Below are 21,753 nucleotides of genomic sequence, written 5' to 3' on the forward strand. Positions count from 1 at the left end.
CACATACATATACGTGAATATATACATATACATTTCCCCCCCCCCCCCCATTGCTCACAACAATGTGAGACTGTTTCAGACGTTTGGATCCGACACAGAACAGGACATTTATGAACAGCAGCACGAGCCAGCATTCACATTACCATAATCAGGGCGCCAGGGTAACGTCGGCACTGTTGAGTCATGTAATGCATTAATAGGGTGGAAAATAAGGGAGCCTGCCAGAGTTTATATTTAACACAACTTAGAGGTATGGTCACGTAGGATAAACTTTTTCTTCAGTCCCTGCAAACAGAGGGAGTGTGAGAAGCTCGCTCAGTGATGAGCTGAGACTACGCTGCTGGCAAAAGCTGCAGGAAGATGGTACAGGTCAGACCGCCTTTGCGAGGCTGCCCAGCGCCAGCAGTGCCCAACCTTCTGAGTGCTTGTGTTTGATCACTTCTGATTCCCCAGATTTCCTTTTTCTCTGAAAAAAAAATGAGGTATTGTGTGGGCAAGTTAAACCCTCAGGGGGAGTGATTCCCACGGGGCCTGTGGGTCGCTGTGGGCAAATGCCTCTCACCTCCCACGGTGGCCACTCTTGTCACAAATTGGTGCTCACCTTTCCTGTGGTAGCAGACCCTGCAGTTTAAAGCAGAGGAGAGAGCTGACAGTAGGGGGAGGGAGACATGGAATTCATCTTCCGAAGAGAAAGATTAAGAGAAAAGCTCAGTTTTTCAGATCATTGTTTCCTTTTGTTTGATATACTTTCCTTATAACCATGTTCTAGTGAAAATTGCAGCTTTGTTTTCGTAATTACAACTCTTGCTCTTTTTTTGTCCATTTTCTTTGGGTTGACTCCAGGATTTATTTTCTAAATTCTAAAAATAAATATTGGCACAATTGATGTCACATATTCTCTTCTAATATAAATATCGAAAGCAATGAATCTCTCTCAAAGGACCACTTTGACCACAGCTCATAGGTTTTGCTTTACAAGTTCTTCATTACCTTCTATTATCATACAAGCCTAGGGATTATTTATTTCTCTTACTCTCATTTGTACATCATGGATGATTTCGCTGTTGTCTAAAACAATTCAAATATACAGAACATTTTGTTCTTGTGTCTTTTAAAAAATAACTTCTAACTTAATTGTGCTGTCATTAGCTCTCATGGTCTTTATAGTATATGGTGTCTCTGAAATGTGTTTTCATTTCTTGTATGATAAAATGTCTTAATAAACCTTCCATACTGCATATTTAGCAAGACCTTCCTTCATTACCTTGGTTAAAATTGTAATAGCACCTCCCCCCCCCACACACACACACGCAAACTTATTCCCCTTCCAGGCCTTCTTTTACTCACAACATTTATCATCCTCTAACATACTATGTGTTTTACTTTTTTTTATTTTTTTATTCTTAGCCTCATCCCTTCACTAAAATGTAATCTGCCTACAGACAACACTGTTTGGTTTCTTCACTGCTATATTTCCAGTATCTGGAGAAGTACTTGCCATAGAGAGGGGAGTCAGTAAGTGTTTATTGGATTACCTAGTTAGTAAAAAGCAATCACATAGGATCAAAACACAATGAGCTTTGAAATAAATACACCTGTACTTTCCATGCTGATATGGTGACAGTTGGAAATGAGAAGCCACCAAAAATTACGACATTTGCATGTAGCATTATGTTTAACCTAGACTGTATTTATTTTATTTATATTTTCTCCAGCTCACAAGGGATTTAAAAAAGGATTTAGTTGTTACAATTCAGATGCTGACACGTATTTGAATAAGTCTCAAATTGTAGATGGGACAATCAGCCCATCCTTCAAACTCTCATTTGATCACCCAAGACATCCACTCCAATTTTATATTATCTCTACATAAAATTATCTCTACATTGGCACTGATTTTACTGTCATCAGTTTTCTAGAAATTTTTTTTTTACAGATACTAAATTGAAATCTCCAATGGTTTGTTAACAATTCTTGCCTCTTGTCCTGGATTCATTGAGGAACAACAACTAATCATCATTCTAATCTTAAGATAGTTAATGACTATTAATAAATGTATTATTACTTGTTTTTCCACTTAACTCAAATATATACGTATAGATACATACACACGTGTACATATATATGCATATACATGTATATTTTGTATCTAAACCTTCAAAATTACCACCTGCTCTATAAAAATTTTTCTCCTATAAGCATCAAATATTGTTCTTGCATTTAGAAAAGGCATTGACACAAAAAGAAAACGCTAAATGATACCTCAGAATATTAGACCCATCTCTAATGAATATAAGGATTGGTTTTCCTAATTATGACATTATCATTGTTTGAAAAATGACTCTGGTTACTATCACAGAAACATAAAATTTAATAAACTCTCTCTCCACATTACCTTCATTGGCTGAAATCATAAAACCCCAGAATTTGAAGACATCTTAAACTTAGCTAATTCAATGTTTGAATGCTTGAATCGAATGGTTTAAGTGATTCTGTCAGCTTGTGTGGAGGTGACACAAAGAAAAGTGACAACTGGAAAGGGATGTCACACTAATAGCTCATCTTTGGAGAACAGCTATCATGCCCTGGATAAAAGATGTCCTTTTAAGCTTTGTCTCTGTCTGAGAGCAGAGAGCGAAAATTCAAGCAAAAATTCCTATCGCCCTGCATTACTGTCAGAAGGATACTTTCGTCCCTTGATACCTTAACCCAACCTGAAGCTTATTTATATTGTACATGGTTTTCTCCTTCCTCTCAGAAATAACAGGTCCCAAAGAAACAGCAGAAGGAAAACATGGTAGTGACTGTACAGAAGAACAGAGAAGATCCCAATGCCCCCAGTTTTGCTCATGCCCGATGGGCTGAGGCACAGCCCTTGTCTGTGAAAGGTGCCTAACAGAAGCCTGAAGGGTGAGGAAAACCATCGCTCAGTTTCAAAGAGTACGGAGAAGACTGCACATGTAATACTCACGTGTTCAAGTTTGCAGTCTATAATTTATTTGATGACAATGGTGATGGTGAATTGTCTCTGCCAGACAATGTTCTAAGTACTCTTCTCCAGTATTAGCCCATCAGTCCTCCTGACACTCGTATGAGAGAAATGTTAGTATTTATTGCCATTTTACAGATGAGGAAATTGAAACACAGGGAGAGAATGCCTTTGAAATTGCCACACAGTTTTTGGATTCTGTTTTGGTTTGGGTTTTGTGTGTGTGTGTGTGTGTGTGTGTGTGTGTGTGTGTGTTTCATTCTGTTTTCTCTTTGCGTTTAGTTTTGGGAAGTTTCTATGGACCTATCTTCAAGCTCCCTTATTCCTTCGTGGGCTGTGCCCAGCTTCCTGCTCAGCCCATCAAAGGTATTTTCATTGTTGTTGAAGTGTTTTTGATTTCTAGCATTTCCTTTGTGTTTGTCTTAAAATTTCCATCTCTCTGCTTATAGTTCCCATCTGTTCCTTCATGTCGCCTTCTTTTCCAAAGCTCCCTGTTTTGGGCTTCTCTTCCGTCACTACACTCTTTCCCTGGGTGAACTCACCAACTCCAACAGTTTTATCACTGGAAGGCCAGTGAACCCAGATTTTATTTCTCCCCTGTAAACTTTCCAAAATTGCTACCCATGTATCTTATGAACTTTTATAGACTCTTACCTGAAGCATCCAACATTATCTTAAAATCAGCACATCTAAAACCTAATCTAATGTCACGGCTGCGCCATTCTCCACCCCCAGAATTCCTCTGGTCCTACTTCTGTTACTGTTATCCTCATTAGGCAAGAAAAAAAGATCACAAATTGATCCTTGACTCCTTTCTTATTCTTAGTATCCAATAATTTGACAAATATTAGATTCCTCTACTGCTATTCCTCCTTCCCAATTTCACTTTCAAGTATCAAGTTCAGGCTTTCATTAGGTTTTACCTTGACTTTTACAATCAACTTCTCACCTTCCAGTGATCCCAATTTTAGATTAATCTTTCTGAATGCAACTCTGATCATGTTATTACATGTTATCAGGTGTCTCAAAACCCACCAAAAAATCCCTTTTGAATGCTAAAGTGAACGCAGCTTCCTCTACTTAGAATTGGTGCCCTCCACTACGTGACTCAGCCCATCTTTCCACTCTTTCCTTCCTTCAGTCTTCAAATCCCCGTTACTCATCCAAAGTGAATCACATAGTTCCCAGTCTCCACGCTCATACTAGGCCCTTTTGAAGCTTTCTTTTGGCTTTTCAAATCTGTTGTTCGCCCTGAACCTCCATCTCACATTTTCCATAGACTATTACTTACTTTTCATCCTTTGCCTTCATCCCCAGATTGATGAGAATTTCTGTTTCTTTGAACCCCTACAGAAATAGTTATAACTCTAAATGATCATTTTCCTTCTTGCTTTAGTTACATGTTTCACTGTTATCTTTCCCTCCCTCTGCCATTATTTGCATGTTCTTGAGAGCAGAAACAGGGTTAATAGTGATCTTTATATTGCTTTAAGTTCTCACTATACTTTCTGGCATTTAATAGGTATTTAATATGAGTATATTTAAATTAAATAAATATACATTTCATCTCCCTTTTCTTGTTCAGTTATATATAATGTACATTTGGTGTGGTAAATTAAGGGACATGCTCTACACATAAAATATTTGTTCAAGTTTTACTTTAGAAAACCAGAGTTTGACAGCCTCACAAAGAGTTAAATAACAAGTCTGAACACAAGGGCCATCTGATAAGAGCAGGTGTGGTTGGGTATCAAAACCCCCAGCCTCAGCAGCTAGCAAATCCATATGTTTGGTTATGCCCAATGGAAGACCTTAATATCATAACTTCAAAATCGATAATTACATATAATGAGGCTGCTGAAAGTTTGTTGTTTTCTTCAAGACTAACACTGCCAGCTCTGGCTCACATTCATTAAGAAACATTTTCTCATGGGTGTCTCATAATGAGAAAATGTCTCGGTGCCAATAAACTTCTCATGTGATTGATGCTGGAATGTAGAGCTCTGATGGCCTTAGGAACCGTGATTGCCAAGCCCATACTTTAATATCGTGGAAAATCACTGGTGCCTAAAATGCAACTTCAGAGTAGAAAAATAAACAGGTGAAAGAGGTAGACAACACTAAGGTAATACTCTGGGGGCTACTTATGACCTTGAGGAAAGCAAAGCGTCTCCTAACGTTTTGCCAAACGTTAGCGTATGTGTCCACCTGGTTTTTGAACGTTTCAACTGAAATCCTGAGAATTATCTTCAGTTTGAAAGGTTTTGCTGTTAAAAAAATGTGAATGCCAGTACTTGGGTTTTAGTGTTTTTTTTTGTTTGTTTTTTTTCGTCTGTGTTCATGGTGTTACTTAGGCCCCTGAGCTGCAATTTTTCTATAAATACTTTAGTAAACAAAAATTTTGTATTTGGTTCTCTCTTTTAATTTTTCAAATCTTTTTGTAATCAGACATCTTTAAACACTGGCCTGAAAGGAGACACTTTTGTCTCATAGCTTAAGGAAACCTAGGTGAGAATAACACCGCTTTTCTACCATTTTATTAAATTAATGAGATTTTTGGCATTTCTATTTCATTTCTCAGTTCCTTCCTTTCTTGCTGTGTTTGTTCATGCAAATTGCCATTAATCTGAAATATATTTTGTGTCAGGCACATACAAAGATGAATTCGGTTCTTAGTCCATAAGAAGATTACAATCTACAGGAAGAAAAGAGCCACATGAACAAATGCAAGAGTGTGTTACGGGTACTCTGATGTAAGTATTATTAGTACAGAGGAGATCCAAAGGAATAACTGATCAGTTTTACCTGGATTGGAGTCAGAAAGTTCCTAGAGAGAGTGAAGCATGAGCTGAGTCTTCAATGATGAACACATGCCTGGTAAGCAGACCAATAGTAAAGATTATCCTGAGAGAGTAATGTGATCAATAGCTTGGCAATGTCAACATGGCACATCAAGGGCACCACACATCCTTCAGTATGGCAAGGGTACAGGAAGCCTATGACAGGTGAGAAGTCTGGCTTACTGAGAGTCTGAAGAACTTCTTTGCAGCATTCTCAAAGCAAAGTTGCCTTTGGTTTCACATCTCTCCAACTCTCTTCTTTCACATTCCCATGTTAGTGCTATGAAATATTTTCTCTGACTTTCCACGAACTCTTCAGCTTGCCCACAAACCCATTCCCTTCATTTTTTCACCCTTACTTGCCCTAATTCTGTTATCTAAGGCTTGCCTTGTTTTGTAAATTTTCTACCTCCAAACATTTTTATATGATGTGAAGTTTCCAAAGAAACTTTTAAATCCATATTCTGGACCATATTGTGCTTGAGCACCAGTGACGTCAAGCAGATATTAGCACTGTCAGTATGTCTGATAGAGACAGGAAAGAGGAAGCATCGGTGTCTGTCGTTATTATCTCCAATGAAAATTAAATGAAATTTACATCTACCTGTTTATCTGTTGTTACATTCCCAGGAAATGATTGAATGAGTTTTCACCAAATTTGGCCTGACCTACAGTATGGAATATAAGGTGCCATGACATTATTTAGGGATGGGAGGAATCATGAAGAAGTAGGCTTTCCTCTTCTCATTAAGATAGGTTTAGTAGAGGCCCACCTGATTATTAATCAGGAGAAACATGCCATGGTGTTAAAATCGTGTGTAGTAGAGAAAAATGGGCTTCCAACCACAAGTCAAGAGAGGAAGTCTTTGAGTTCCAAACTGTGATTTTTCAATCAAATTGCTTCTCTTAATTAATCGTTCTAGGGTGAGTGAGTAGAAATGTAGTTTATTTATTTATGCTTCCTTCACGGTCTGTTTGTCAAAGGTTATGGTTCTCCCCAACAACAAGAGATAAGCCACCATTTATTTAATGCCTCCCACTGTGTTCCACACACGTAGGTTCTGTACTTACATACTGGTCTTTCATCTGGCTATTCCTACAGCCCTGTGCATTAGGTGGTATCATTCTCGTTCTATGGATTACAAAAACAAGACTTAAAAAATGTGACCTAAGTCCCATCCTGTGGTTAGTAAGCAGAGTTGGTATTTGGCTCCAAATTTCAAGCTTCTAAGCACATTGATTCTAGTAAGTAATCTAGATAGAGTTCTGTTTAGAGGAGGGTTGAAGCATAATACTGCGTGCCTATAGTAGAAACAATCCATTCTGACTCTAGAGGAGTCAGTTTTGTGGAAATAGGACTTTGGGTCTGGAACTATGAGTTAGCAAAATGCCCTAGCTTTGCATTTATTCACATGGTGTTGGCCTCCAAGAGGTCCCTTGGATTCTTGTGCCCCTCAATACAGCATGCCCACAAGTGGAAAAGAATTGGGTAGTGGACGATTCTTAGGAGAATTCTCATTTTCCCAGTTTTGCCCCACTTGCTGTGTAGCCAACTTAATCTAATATCCCCTCACCCGTTCTATTGAACTTAAATTTTATTAAAACTTTAAGTAATATCCATGGCCATCTGGAGAATTTATGAAGGATTTTGACATAACCTAATGTAACGTTTAATATAACCACTTAAATCTATCGTTCTTTATATCAGACAACATAAAAAAATATCCTGGGAGTGTTACAGCTTCTGGTTTCTAATATATTTTCTCACACATAATATTTTTATTTCTATTTCTCAGAAAATTCAACCTCAACTTCTCCAGGGACACTAATTCGTCAAAACCCCTATTCTTTTTAGTGTAGCACTCCAGGAACCAGTGATGTCACTGAGGAAATATTTTTTTTCATAAGATAACTTTTTTAAAAATAAAAGCAACCACAATATCCAATTTGAGTAGAGTACAGCACACTGTTATGGAAATAACTTATTTAAATATAGAATCAATAATTATGTCTTATTTTGAAGATTATAGCCTGTACTGAAGCTTTCTCAGAAATCACAATGCTGTGTTTGAATTCTTTTACAAGTTCTCTAAAGTGATAGCAAGTAATAAAAAAGATCATAAGTCTTTAATTTTAAAAGTCTAGGAGAAAAATGGAGCGAGCATCCTTTTTATTATACTTTATGTGTTGATGGGTCCCCAAGACCGCCCCCCAGATTTAATGGTTCATTAGAAGGACTCACAGGGCCCAGCAGATAATTGTACTCATGGCTGTGACTCTACTGCAGTGAAAGGATACAAAGCAAAGGATGAAGCACACAGGGTGAGGTCTGGAGGAAACAAGACACAAGCTCCCAAGAGTCGTCCCCCAGCGGATTCACACAGGATGCACTTAATTTCTCTAGCAATACATCTTAATTCACTGGCCTTGTCTACCAGTGAAGCTCAGTAGAGATTTGGTGCCCAAGGCTTTTATTGGGGGCTGGCCATATATGCACCCTCTGCTTAGCACATGCCAAAATTCTAGATACCTTGAAAGACAGTAGGAGTTCAACATAAACCACATTATTTATACAAATACTTTAGGCACAGTGAGTCAGTTTGATCAGTTCTCGGAATTGATGGGAACCCTCTTTAAATCCAAGGTCTCAGACGTCAGCCAAGGGCCAACCTCACAAGCGGCTCTAACTTGCTATCCAAAGGGTCACGGGCTCAGACTTGCTGTGTTAACTCGGCCTACCTTGCTAGCTTGAAAGTAACACACTTCCAGCCCTTGTGACTGACATTGGCCCAAACAGAACCTAGGCAGAAAAAAACGAAATGTGTAGGGAAAGAAAGAAGATGAGAGGCTCTTCCATGAAACAACTAGAGGCAATGATTACTGAACTATTTCCCCCAGGCCTTTGAGTCAACCTAATGTAGAAAGCTGAAAAGTGAGGGGTACTGATCTTTCTCAAAAACGTTGGCTCTCAGAAATAATAACAAATTATAAAAGATTCAGATCACAGGGTAAACGTTATTTGGCATGAAATGACTTCTCTTTCCAGGGATCCAAGTATAGTCATGTTTTGTGTCCTCCAATGGACACTAGGTAACTCTTTGTTCACTGCCTGGCCTCACTCTTCCCCAGCAGCTCCAGCTCTAAGACCAGCAAGGATACATTCCAATAGGCGACCTCAGGGATAACAGGAGCTATTCAGTCCTTCCTGACGATGTGATAATTGTCTTTCCCAGGGGTCTGAAATGAAAGTCTGCTGCCATGCGAAGTACCAAGAGGGAGGACACCATGCAACCGGAAAATAAGTTGGTCTCTTTAGGGCTAAATTTGCTGCTCTTCTATAAGCCCTAAAACTGTTTTTGCAGGAGCCTTGGATTAGGAGTCAGCAGGAAAAGGTAAAGGGAAAAGAATGCCTGTGATTACCACTGTGGCAGTTCTCCATTTTTCCCTGGGGGCCAGTGCATAAGAAGAGGAAAATGGATGACAATTTGCTAATTGTTCTGAAGTGTTGCAGACCAGTCTGATTTACCGCTAAGGAATACACTTAAATTCTCTGAACTACCCTCTCCCACACAAGAACTTCTCCCCGGGGAGCATAGGAAGCCAGAAGAAAGGATTTAAGAATGAGGTGATGCAAATTGTTCTTATAATCTGCATTCCTACTTTACAGACTTAGAAAAAGCAGAAGATAATTTGGGGAAAACTTTAAATTTGCATCTGTAGTTACTTTCATTTTTTTTTTTTAACTATTTTTTATTATTAGTTTCAGGTGTACAAAGCAACCTACTGATTAGACATTTAATCCCAATGAAACTATTACCCATCTGACACTGTATACACTTATTACAATATTGACTGTATCCCCTATGCTGCTTTTTATATCTCCGTGACTATTTTTTTATTATAATTGACACTCAATATTATTATTTTATATTAGTTTAAGGTGTACAGTGTAGTGGTTAGACATTTATATAATTTATGAAGTGATTACTGCCAATAAGTCTAGTATCCATCTGACACTATACATACTTTCTCAAGTACTACAGAGATTTTAACTTCACGGTTTTAAATAAGCTTCTGATTTATATTCAAAGTATCTTGCTTTCTTTGGTTCTCATCTCAAGCAATAAAAAAAAAGAAACACAACATTTTCTATAGCTCTTCCACAATTTCTCATGCTTACATATTCATCCAAAGTCTAAAATATTAAATGAGTATTTGTTCATGAAACAATGTTAGAGGAATTTTGTGTTCACAAGATTTTGTGATTTTAAAGAAGGAATTCCTGCACTATGCATGTGACTAAATAATCATATGGGTGCTTCTAATTTCATAGCTGCTGCTATGACACCTTCAGAACCTGACACCATTGTTGGTGACATCTCTTAGACTGACTCCCAAGTTCTCGACAATGTCTTTCCTTCAAAACAAATGTTTCATTTACGGTTATTGCACTCGGTACCCTTCATGTGTGAAATCCTTCCACTGAAAACTCTAAGAAAAATATTCATCCGGCTTAAATTTGACAAAGATATCATATACAGTATTTTCAATTTTATTAACGATTTGTATTTATTCTTTTTATAACTGCTTTTATAAATAATCAAAGTAAAGCCTGGCCTGAGGCGGAATATGGATTCACATCACTTCGTATTAACCTGTGGTGTTGGAACATGTGTACAAAACTAAACAATTTAGACAGTCCTTGCCTCAGAAAAGCTAAACAGAGAATATTGAAAAACCCAGAGAGACAGCCGGGTGACAGTGCAAACTGAAGCAGTAGGTACAGACTTTGTCCATACACGAACAAAGCCTGGATCAGACTGCAGGTTTCCCTCACTCTCCAAAAGTACAGTGTTCCTATGCAACCTTTCCAGAGTCAAAATGGTGTACGCCGAAGAAGGAATTAACTTAGGACACATCTTGCTAACAGATGCACAAAATAAATCAACATAAAGCACAGATGCTCACAGACGCAATTCAAGGCTCTGGTGGCCTGATGCTGAGTATGGTTCCCGGGGAAGGAACTTGGTGGGGCCCCTCTTGCTGTGCATGCTGGCTTTATAATGGTTCGTGCAAAACAAACGGGGAACCATCTTTCAGCTTTTTCCCTTTTCTTCCCCCTAAAAGTGAAAATCTTTGGATTTCTTTCAGTTATCGAAAGCAAGTACTAATATAGGTCTTTCCTAAAAACAAAGTGGCATAATGCGAACTTTCAAATGTGAGGGGAAACTTGCAAATCTATAGAAGCTAAAACTCCAAGTTCAAAATGTTTGCATTCAAAATGTCAGGTATCTAGACATTTACTCAAAACATTCTTTTACCAGCCATGCCTCCTATTGGGGAATGTGAAGATTAAATTTCATTTCATACTTTGTCCAAACTTAGGCCCAATTCAGAATTCTCAAGCCTACTTTCTTATTCTACAGTTGCAGATTATTACATTTTTCTCCTCTTGGAAATGGACGTCAAGAGGACATACTGACAACTTAGGCTCAGTAGAAGAAGTGAGACGTTCTTGTTCTGGAGAGGGTATTTCAGAGAATTTAATTGTGTTCCTTAATTTAAAATGAAAAATGGTTCCTTTTGTACTGGTCAATACAACCTGGTGAGAAAATTGTTATTAGTTTTAATTATGTCATTTTTCTTATGAAAGATCAAAACAGTTATCCAATAGTAATTCAGTCAGTTCTTCTCCCAACCCCTGAGCAATTATCCTTTTTTTCTGACTACGTTATAGGAAGTAATAAGCCAGTAAAACTCAACTTCCAACCCTATCCCCGCCATACAGTATTTCCTCTGAGGGAGGAACCAGTTTAGACCTATTTCAAATAGATAGAAACGAGGGAGGAACTAGAAAAACAGTTGCTGTCAGAACTGACTTCATAATTTGCGGGGCTCAGTGTAACCGAAAATGCAGAGCCTCTTGTTCAAAAATTGAAGACAGTGACAGCAGAGCACTAAATCTTCTGAGCCTGGGTCCCTGTGTGACTACACCTAGGTTGCATAGCCACGGAGCTGGCCCTGGTTCCAGTATCAACCACACATATCTGAGACCAATCTTCCTACCCCAGCTCAGGGCTCGTGACAGAGGCTGGCTCTGCCTGTAAAACATGTTCCCCTCTTCTGCAGTCCCTTCTATAATTGGATAAGGATGTCACTAACCACACCTTAAAGGGTTGTGTCTGTATGTTTAAAGCTTCATCTAAAACAAAATCCAGATCTTTGTTTTATTCCAATTGTAGGAGCCTCTCTGCTTTCGGTGTAATCCATGAATGCACGTGAACATAAAGGGAACTGGGCAGACCACAGAAGAGAAGACCTAATGCAAAAGTGAGAGGTACTAACTTCTCTCAACATAACCACCCCCACCCCTTGCGCTTTCCTAGATGTGCTGTACACGACAGGAAGCCTTGACACACATTTGGCATCTCTCCAATAAATGTGGGACACAGCAATTCAGTAAGTTTAGATGCAATTAATCAAGCACATATTGCATTGATTCTGTTTTTCTTGGTGTTTTCATGTCAAGGACATGGCTTTGGCCCACCGGTTTCTATCCCTCCTATCAATGTATATCATTTTCTACTCCCTCTTTTCTGCCTAATTACTTGGTCAGGAATTAACTTAGGACACATCTTGCTTAATTTGTTAAGAATTCAACACACATTCAAATGCAAATTTTAAGTGCCTCTAATTATGGTGACCAGGGGCCGAATTCACTTCTCAGTCAACCCAATTGAAATTGGAGTTCAGCCTTGGACCTGCGTGAACCACAATGTGTAGTTTCAGAATAACCCCCCACTGAGTCATAAATGAGTAATTCAATATTTCCAAATCCTCTTCCTTTCAAAAATCCTATCAAATCAGGACAAATAAATTCTGCTTGACACATTGATAAAGATTTTGGGGGGGAAATACTGAGAAGGACAATGGGTCTGTACTCAGCTCAGGTTAAACCAGCGTCATCTCTTATAAGAATAGTGGCAATCAAATTTGTTCTCTCCCCTTTCTCAAAAGCGTAATTAGAATGCAGGGAGAAACATATAAAAGGGGATAGGATTATTTATAAAACTTTTAGAATAAATCTTTCTGGGTCAGGAGATTTGCCCAGTGGCAAGAATTTAATACATAAGCATAACTCTTTAGAGAGCTCCTGCTCCAGGGTCCCCCACCCCCCAACCAAGGGGAACTTGAGGAAATGAAAAATTTCAGAGATGTTAGAAGTAGATGGGCAAAACCCAATTTGATCTCCACTGTAATGGTATTATTGCATTTTTGCATTAAAGAATAATATCTGTAATGTGAAGATTATGCCAAGTACTCTATAAAAGGATACAAACCTTGAGGCAGTCATCTCTGACTTGCTTCCAACTGTGCTTGGAACGACACACACAAAGATACTCGTCTGTTGAGAACTGCAGTGTCAGCAAACCATTTGCAGGTGGCAGTTTGAAGAAATAGGTAGCTGAGTCCTACCCCCAAAATTCAGAAAGCAACACACACACACACACACACACACACACACACACACACGCACGCACGGTGCCAAAAAAAAATGTAAGCACATCCTCAGAAAGGAAAAAACTGTATTAATATATATCGATAACAAAAGATGAATACAAGTCACGTTTGATTTCTGCAATGACAAGAGGTACTCAAAGTGGTTACCATCATATCCAGACACTTCTGATTATGGTGAACTGCTGCTTGAGCATCGTTAACCAAAGTATTAACATCGCTTAAAATGTGTATACATTTTTTTGGCACCCCCTGTATATACACACTATTGCTGGGAGGTTAAAGAGTTTGTCTCCCAGATGGGTATGGGTATACTGAAAGTATGAAATGGTTATAAATTTAGCTTCCTTAATGGAAAAAAATATGTATCTCATACATATATAAAGAGATAGAAAGATAGAACTATATATATATATATATATATATATATATACACATATATACATATATATTTTTTAGCATAGTGTATGTATCTTTTGAGATGAGTCATGTTGAGCCACTGAAAATGTGTTGCTGTCCAGCAGAGCCATCCATACACGAAAGCCCAAATAGCACTTTTTTTTTTTTTTTTTTTTTTTGGTTTCAGGTGCATAAAACAATGTAATAGCTAGACGTTTATCATTTATATCCCTCACACAGTGTCAAACCCCTCCCCCCCCACTACTCCTCTGACATCACACACAGACATTACATTTCCACTGTCTCTATTCCTAATGCTGTACTTTGCTTCTTGTAGCTCAATGTAGTTGCCGTGCATTATTGTTCAGCTTCATATGTATAATTCATATATATAATAATGAATGTAGTTGCCATGCATTATTGTTCAGCTTCAGCTTCAGGTGTACAGTGCAGTGATCAGGCATCTACAGCATCCCTATCATCAATAAATCAACAAACAACAAGTGCTGGCGCGGATGTGGAGAAAAGGGAACCCTTGTGCACTGTTGGTGGGATTGCAGATTGGTGCAGCCACTATGGAAAACAGTATGGAGGTATCTCAAAAATCTGAAAATGGAACTACCTTATGATCCAGCAATTCCACTCCTAGGTATCTATCCGGAGAAATCCAAAACTCTAATTCAAAAAAATTTATGCACCCCTATGTTTTTTGCAGCACTATACACAATAGCCAAGACATGGAAACAACCGAAATGCCCATCGGTAGATGACTGGATTAAGAAACTGTGGTACATTTATACAATGGAGTATCACGCAGCCATAAAGAAGAAAGAAATCTTACCATTTGCAACAACATGGATGGACCTAGAGAACATTATGTTAAGTGAAATAAGTCAGACAGAGAAAGACAAATACCGTATGATCTCACTTACATGTGGAATCTAAAGAAAATAATAAATGAATGAACTAATCAGAAAAAGTCTCAGAGACATAGAGGAAAAACTAATGTTTGCTAGTTGTGGGGGGTGGGGATAAGGGGGAAGGTGAGGGGATTAGAAAGCACAGTCAGTAACCACAAGATAGCCACGGGGTTATGAAATTTAATTTAGGGAATGTAATCAATAATGTTGTAAAGATTTTGTAGGGTATCAGATGGACACTTGTCTCGTTAGGGAGACCAAATATCACTTTTGCATTATTTCACGCTAACCGATATCCCTGCTCCTGTCCATAAAGTTCAGAGACATAACCAGAAGTAGCAATTAGGTTTTATCTCAGATCCCAAGTCTAGGAGAGTGACTTCCTGGAGAGCTATGTTGAGGAGAATTATGCATCTGTGTCTGAGATCAGCAGGAAAGATTACACTGATTGGTCAGTGATGTCTATCATGGCACACAAGGGAAAACTTTACTATGAGTTTTTCATTTCTGTTCTGGGCCAAAGTTTGGAAAATAGATGGAGGGGGTGGGTTTGTAATTCAGGGGAGATGGAAGTGGTGTGGCAGTCTGTGGGGACAGAATCTCAGACAGCAGTTTCCAGGCTTTTGGCCTCATGTGGCAAGGTGCTGGCTTGGGTAGTAGATGGCCATCAGCTGTGACTAGTTGGCCATCCGCTGATACCGGTCAGCCATTAGCCACTAATATACCTGCCGTGGCTATGCTAGCAGAGGATGGTGGCTGAGCTAGCAAGTGCGGATTGCTGTTCACAAGGGGATTGGTTGGTTGGCAGAGAAGCGGAGGGTGGATTGAGGGTCATGTGGCTCCTGCTTCCTGTGTCTCCAGCCCAGCTGCCAGCAAGAATATAGTGATATGACTCCCATATCTATGGCTCCGTGGGTGTTCCTTTTTGGCCTCACCATATCTTGTGTTCTTGTTTGGGGAGCGGGAGCAGAAACCCCACATGACACAGTCAGTCACGGAGATACATGAACTCCCTTCAAGAGTGACCCAGCTGCCAGTTTTAGGATCCACTGCAGTGTTTACACTGAAGCCTTGAGCGCCCTGGCTGCTCCCAGCTAATGAATGAGAATGGCTCTAACCTAGGGCCAGGCAGGTCCTACTTGATGTGAATCTCTTGTAAGGAGCAATCTTTGCCTTGGGGGGCTCCTCACTGGCCTGACCTAGACTTTCTCGGAGATGCACTGCAGTCAGAGACTCTTCTTACCCAGCTGTCCTTTCTTTCCTGTCGCCGTTGGCAAGCATCATACTTGAATGTCATCTGATGGCTTTCTCTGCCTACTTCTGTTTTCTTTCCGTCCTCTCTCTCCCCGTAGCCTTCATAGGTGTTTTCCCAATCAGCATCTCAAACTTCTAATTCTGTCTCTAGCATCCTATTTCCAGAAATCAAGAATTGACACATGGGATAAAATTAACCTTACATTTGGCAGAGTATCTCAATAAAATAGTTTATTCCCTCCCCCATTTCAATGGCATTTAAGTAATATCAATATTAATTGATACAGAGCTTAACACAGAAGCTCCTTTATGTAAAATTGTCATAGAAACAAAGCTATGTATACAACCAATCAAGCACTGTTGGCGTCCACCACTAATAGTCCAATTGTGTGGGATGACCGGGCTTCAGGGCCATGGGTTTGTGTACACCTTACCCAACCTGACTGTTTGTAAGTGGTGAAGTTCTCCAGTGATTAGACCGAGTACAGAGAAAGGAAAGAAGATTTATCCTTCAAAATCATTTGGTTCCTGACATTAAGCTTTGAATTTTACCTACATTTACCGTGACAGAAAAGATTTCTATATCTCTTATCATTAACTCAGTGAGCCTCAGTTTTTTGTGTGTTTTTTTAGCATGGTTTATACCTGGGTATATGTCATATGAACCTAGTTCTTTTAATCATTAAAAGTCAATGCATTGCACCAACAAGTCAAATCAACCCCAAATGAACAATTGAACATGGACTGAGTGGATGGCACAGAAGCTGTCAGTTCTCCTTTATTTCTTATGCCCAGTCCTGGCCTCGTATATCAGGCTGGCTAACGATGGGAGGGAACTTCCCACTTGGATTACTTTTCTGGCTGCGATATGCCTTCTTGTGGGTTGGCCTATAGTCAGCTTGATTCCCACACTTCCTCCAGGCCTTGCTACTCACTCCCTCTAACGATATAAACTTCTGTGATCTGTTCGAAATACATCAGCAGCTATATTTCTATGCTTAGAAGTATGCCTGTGAAGTGACAAAGTCAAACCCAGAGTGTTCAGTCAGTTCTGATAAATATGAGTTCAAAGTTCAATGTATTGGAAAAGCTTCTTGCAGAGCACATGTATTTTCTAAAGGGACATTTGCTGTGTATCCACTTTAAATAGCAAAGACTTTTCATTGTATTTGATATAGGATACATATCTTTATTTAAATGTTCATGAGCATTATGGATTCCTTTTCTTCAAACTTTGTTCCTTAATGTTTACCTGTACAATCTTATAAAAATCTCAAGTAAGCAAATTAAAGTCAAGGCACCTTGAGAAAGAAGCTAGCAAACAGCAGAGAAAGCTTAGTCTCTTCTAGACTTAAACAGAATTACATCAGGTCTGCTAAAGAAAGAAAAAAGTCTACCTCAGGCTCATATGTTCTAGAAAGACAAAGGAATAACATCCCCATGAGTGGGTACCGGCTCAATGATCCATTTCTTAGGTAGCAGCAGGATATTTTCCTGTTAGGATTTTAAAAGCCTATTCTTTCTTTTTTTCTGGTGAATGATTTATTTTTTTTTCATTCCTCTCATATTATTTCAGTCCACTGCAGATGCTTCTAAAATCCTTTTTATAAGATTGAATTTCATTCTGTTTCGGCTGAATCCCTCTGAGAAATCAGAAAAAAGAAAAAAAAACACCTGAAAGTCTATAGGCTTGGTTTCAGATCATATTTTTGGACTCATCACTAATGTATGGAATACTGGTTAGAGATTAAACAGAATGAAACAGATTCTTGGGCAAAGACTCTGCTTTGTAACTAACGTACAGATAATGGTTTCTATAGAAAAAAAATCCTGGGTCCTTTTGTTCGCTATCCATAATGCACTTCTGGAATTTTGATTTACCTATCCACAGCTATATGATGAGGCCCCCATTTAAAAGTAGATATATCATTTTTCTTGACCATATCCTTCAACATTTTTGCTTAATTTTAACCATGGCACTTTAACATTTACACTGGTTGGGATCCATTGTTGAAATCTATCATTATTATTTAGTTCCGCTTATGGGCAGAAGTTTAATTCTAGAAGGAACTACATCTTTCAGATATCTATGATTAAAAAGGACATCAGTGAATTAAGTGAGCCCGAGATGCAGTCCTTAAAGCTTTCGGTTTGACATACATCATCATCCATTAAACCAATAATTAAATCTACCTTAATGGCTAATACGTCTATTTCAGCTGTTAATATTATGCACAATCTTGTCAGTTAAAATGAATGAATGATAAAGTGAATGTTTTGATATTATTCTAGGGGCATATAGAGTCTATTAAGTTCCTTATACAGAGCAGAATGGCACTGAGGTCAAAAGGCTGGCTTTCCCCTTTAAAGAGCGTTGAAACGGCAGATCTCAACAGCAAACTCCATGTCCACCTTCTTTACGGGGTTGCAACTTGTACAAGGTTTTAGCTTCTCTACTCTGGTTCTCTACTCTGGGTTCCATACCCAATTTCATCCATCTGTCAGCTGTGTGGTCTTGAGTAAGCTAGTTCACCGGTCTAAGCTTACAATTCTCTATCCAGAATTGGGGTTAAAATGCCAGCCTCAGATATAGAGATAGTGAGTATTTAAAAAAAAAAAAAAAAAAAAAAGTGCCTACAGTGTTTACCAGAACCACTAATAAGAATTTAAAAAATAGCATTATGTTACACTGTTTAAACAATAATCTGCTTTTGAGATACTGCCCTAGAGAAATAACCTAACATATAGAAAAATTCCTATGTACAAAGATATTCAGTGTTGATATTAACAGAAGTGAAAACCTATAATGATGTGTAATGTTAGAGAACTGTTAAAGAGTGGTAAATAAAGGCAATTTTATGCAATGATGGAAAATGATGACCATAAGTTAACACACAAAAAAGCAAATTACAAAGCTAAATTTACTGTATAATCAAAAATATATAAAAATATGAATGTCCAGAAAAAGTATGCCAAAATTATATCAGTGATTCTCAAGATAGTAGATTATGAATAAATCAGAGGTGTTGTTTCCTCTGTTTTTTTAGAATTTCTATGACGTAGTCATATTCCTTTCACAAATAAAAATTTTACCAGGAACCCTATCATCGTAATTTGAGATCTGAAAGCCTGGAATGGTAACACAAGAAAGTTCTCGGAGCTGGCTTTAGAGCATTGGCGATTAGTGGATGGAGGTAGATTCAACATCACGGTGGCTGGGGAGACAGCCTACACTGAGGAGGCTGAGGGGAAGGTCCCACTTTAATGCTGAAGCAGGCAGGCCAGGTCAGTTCCTTCATATTATTTCTACTTTCGGTGAACAAAAATGTGTTAAGCTTCCGTCAGCTTGCCCCATCAAAATCACCATTACTGAAGCCCAAGAAATCTTAAGTACTAAGAAGTCAGCACCAGCATTGTAAATCTTCGAGGAGCATTATTTCCAATGGGTACCTTGGGATGAGTCCATTTCACACATATATCTAAATAGTCTTCAACTCAGCAATCCTACCCTTTCAGCCTCCTCCCAGCTTGTAGCCTCTAGCAATTCATGACCCACGATTACTAGCACCAAGGAACTTCTATACATCACTTTTGCTCTTGGTGGTCTCATTCCTAACTCTCACCACTTTCGTATTTCCTCATCAATGTATTCCCTGCTTCCTTAAATACACTCCATGGCCACTTGCTCTGAGCCCTCTGGAGTCAGTGGAACACACATTGACTCAAACAAGATTTGAGAAAATCACTTCTCCTTAACCTTTAAAGACATTTTGAAATGGACATTCTCCCCACCCCAATTCTTATGCATCAAAAACTTAAGAGGAGATAGCCTTATTCCCACCTGCTATTTCCAGTTGTTTACTCTGCTTCCAATTATTTCACAACTTCTCTCTTCAACTTTAAGACATCCTCATCATTATTATAGATTCTCTGTGTGCAAAGGTCAGTACTAGGACAGTGAGTCCTTTGCAATATTTTTGGATTTATTTCATTCTTTTTCTGAGAATTTTCAGAATTTCTATGCCCAAGGGATGTGTTTATTTGGCCTGCATCGAAATGCTGACAGGAACGGAGCATCAGGTTGGGAGCTCCTGGGAAAAAAGGCAAAGGTTTGGACTAACGCACGCTCCCTCACTAGAGCCCTCCCTGCTCCACTGGGGAAGAGTGGGAGAGAAAACCCCACTCCCAGCTTCTCCTTGGGTAGGAAAAGAGTTAGGACATGTGTCCAATGTTCCAACTTTTCACGGACTGCTGGGGGCACTAATTTCTGTCTTTCCCAACCCAAGGAGCTGACGGGACCAGCGTACTCTAGAAGCCTGGAGACCACCAACAAGAGAGAAGTGGCCAGCCTACAGCTGCTCCAGAAAACTCACAAGAAACATAAAGACATAGGTGTTTACCTCTTCTGTGGTACTGGAGACGCCAGAAGGCTCGAGTGACTACGAGCTCCTAAAAAAGAAATCGGCAAACCCCTCTAGGTGGGAATTTACCCTCCTAAATCCAGGGAAAACGCATCCATTTGCATGGCAGCATTATACCCAACAGCCAAGATATGGAATCAACCTAAATGTCCTTAGATAGACGAATGGATAAACAAATGTGGGATAAAAAAACATTGGAATATCATTCAGCCTTAAAAAAGAAATCCTGGCACATGCTACCTACAACATGGATGAATCTTGAGGACATTATAGGATGTGAAATAACCCAGCCACAGAAGGACAAATACTGCATGATTCCATTTATGTGAGGTACCCATAGTAGTCAAACTCACAGAAGCAGAAAGTAGAATGGTGGTTACCAGGGACTAAGGGGAAGAGGAAATGGAGTGTTGTCATTCAGTGGTGTTATGGGCTGAATCGTGTCCCCCTCAAATTCACATGTTGAAATCCTAACCCCTGTGTGACTACTTTGGAGACAGAGACTTTAAGGAGATATTTAAGGTTAAATGAGGGCTGATCTGATGGGATTGATGCCCTGTAAGAAGAGACCAAAGACATCTCTCTCCTTCTCTCTCTCTTTCTCTTTCTCTCTCTCTCTCTTTCAGTCCCCACCCCCAAGAAGTCATGTGAGCTAGACAGCAGTCACCTATAAGCCAGGAAGAGAGACCTCACCAGAAACCCATGATGCTTCTTGCTCCCTGATCTGAGACCTTCAGCCTCCACAACTATGGGAAAATCAGTGATCAGTGTCTGTTGTTTAAGCCATCCCATCCAATGCAGTTTGTTATGGAAGACTGAACTGACTAACACAAATAGGTGTTGAGTTGCAGTCATGCAAGATAAATAAGTTCTAGAAGTCTGCTATAAAAATGTGCATCTAGTTAACAATACTATACTGTATACTTAAAAATGTGTGAAGAGAGCAGACCTCATCTTATATGTATCTTACTCAATTTTTAAAAATGTAGTGGTATTTCTATAAAGCCTCATGTTGCTCCAATGTGTTTCTTTCCTTTAAGCCCATGTCCTATTCCAGCCTAGGTTAGTTCAACTTTCCCCTATATTTTGTCATTATTATCTATATCTTATTTTATTGTTTCTGTATCACCATTATTTCCTTTTTACTCTTAAAATAATTTTATCTAGAAAAACAAAACAAGTGAACAAACAAAACAAAACAGATACAGAGAATAAACTGGTGGTTGTCAGAAAGGAGGGAAGTGGAAGGTTGGGCGAAAAAGGTGAAGGGGTTTAAGAGATACAAACTCCCAGTTATAAAAGAAATGAGTCACAAGGGTACAATGTAAGCATAGGGAATCCAGTCAATTTCATCATAATAATTTTGTACAGTGGCAGATGGTTACTAGACTGATGGTGGTGATCACTTCATA

The 21,753-nt window shown here is 38.9% G+C and overlaps 1 long non-coding RNA gene across 1 annotated transcript; it reads left to right on the plus strand.

Annotated features, from left to right (window-relative positions):
- Window positions 1-214: 214 nt before the first annotated feature.
- Window positions 215-20,186, plus strand: LOC141572749 (uncharacterized). Its single transcript, XR_012498206.2, has 6 exons — window positions 215-369; window positions 5,637-5,742; window positions 9,063-9,221; window positions 12,072-12,166; window positions 14,175-14,339; window positions 14,462-20,186. It is a non-coding gene; the product is annotated as an uncharacterized LOC141572749 (long non-coding RNA).
- Window positions 20,187-21,753: the final 1,567 nt, after the last annotated feature.

The sequence above is a fragment of the Rhinolophus sinicus genome, chromosome 15 (genome assembly GCF_057876585.1).
Source record: "Rhinolophus sinicus isolate RSI-liver-muscle chromosome 15, RSI-T2T, whole genome shotgun sequence".
NCBI classification, from domain to species: Eukaryota; Metazoa; Chordata; class Mammalia; order Chiroptera; family Rhinolophidae; genus Rhinolophus; species Rhinolophus sinicus.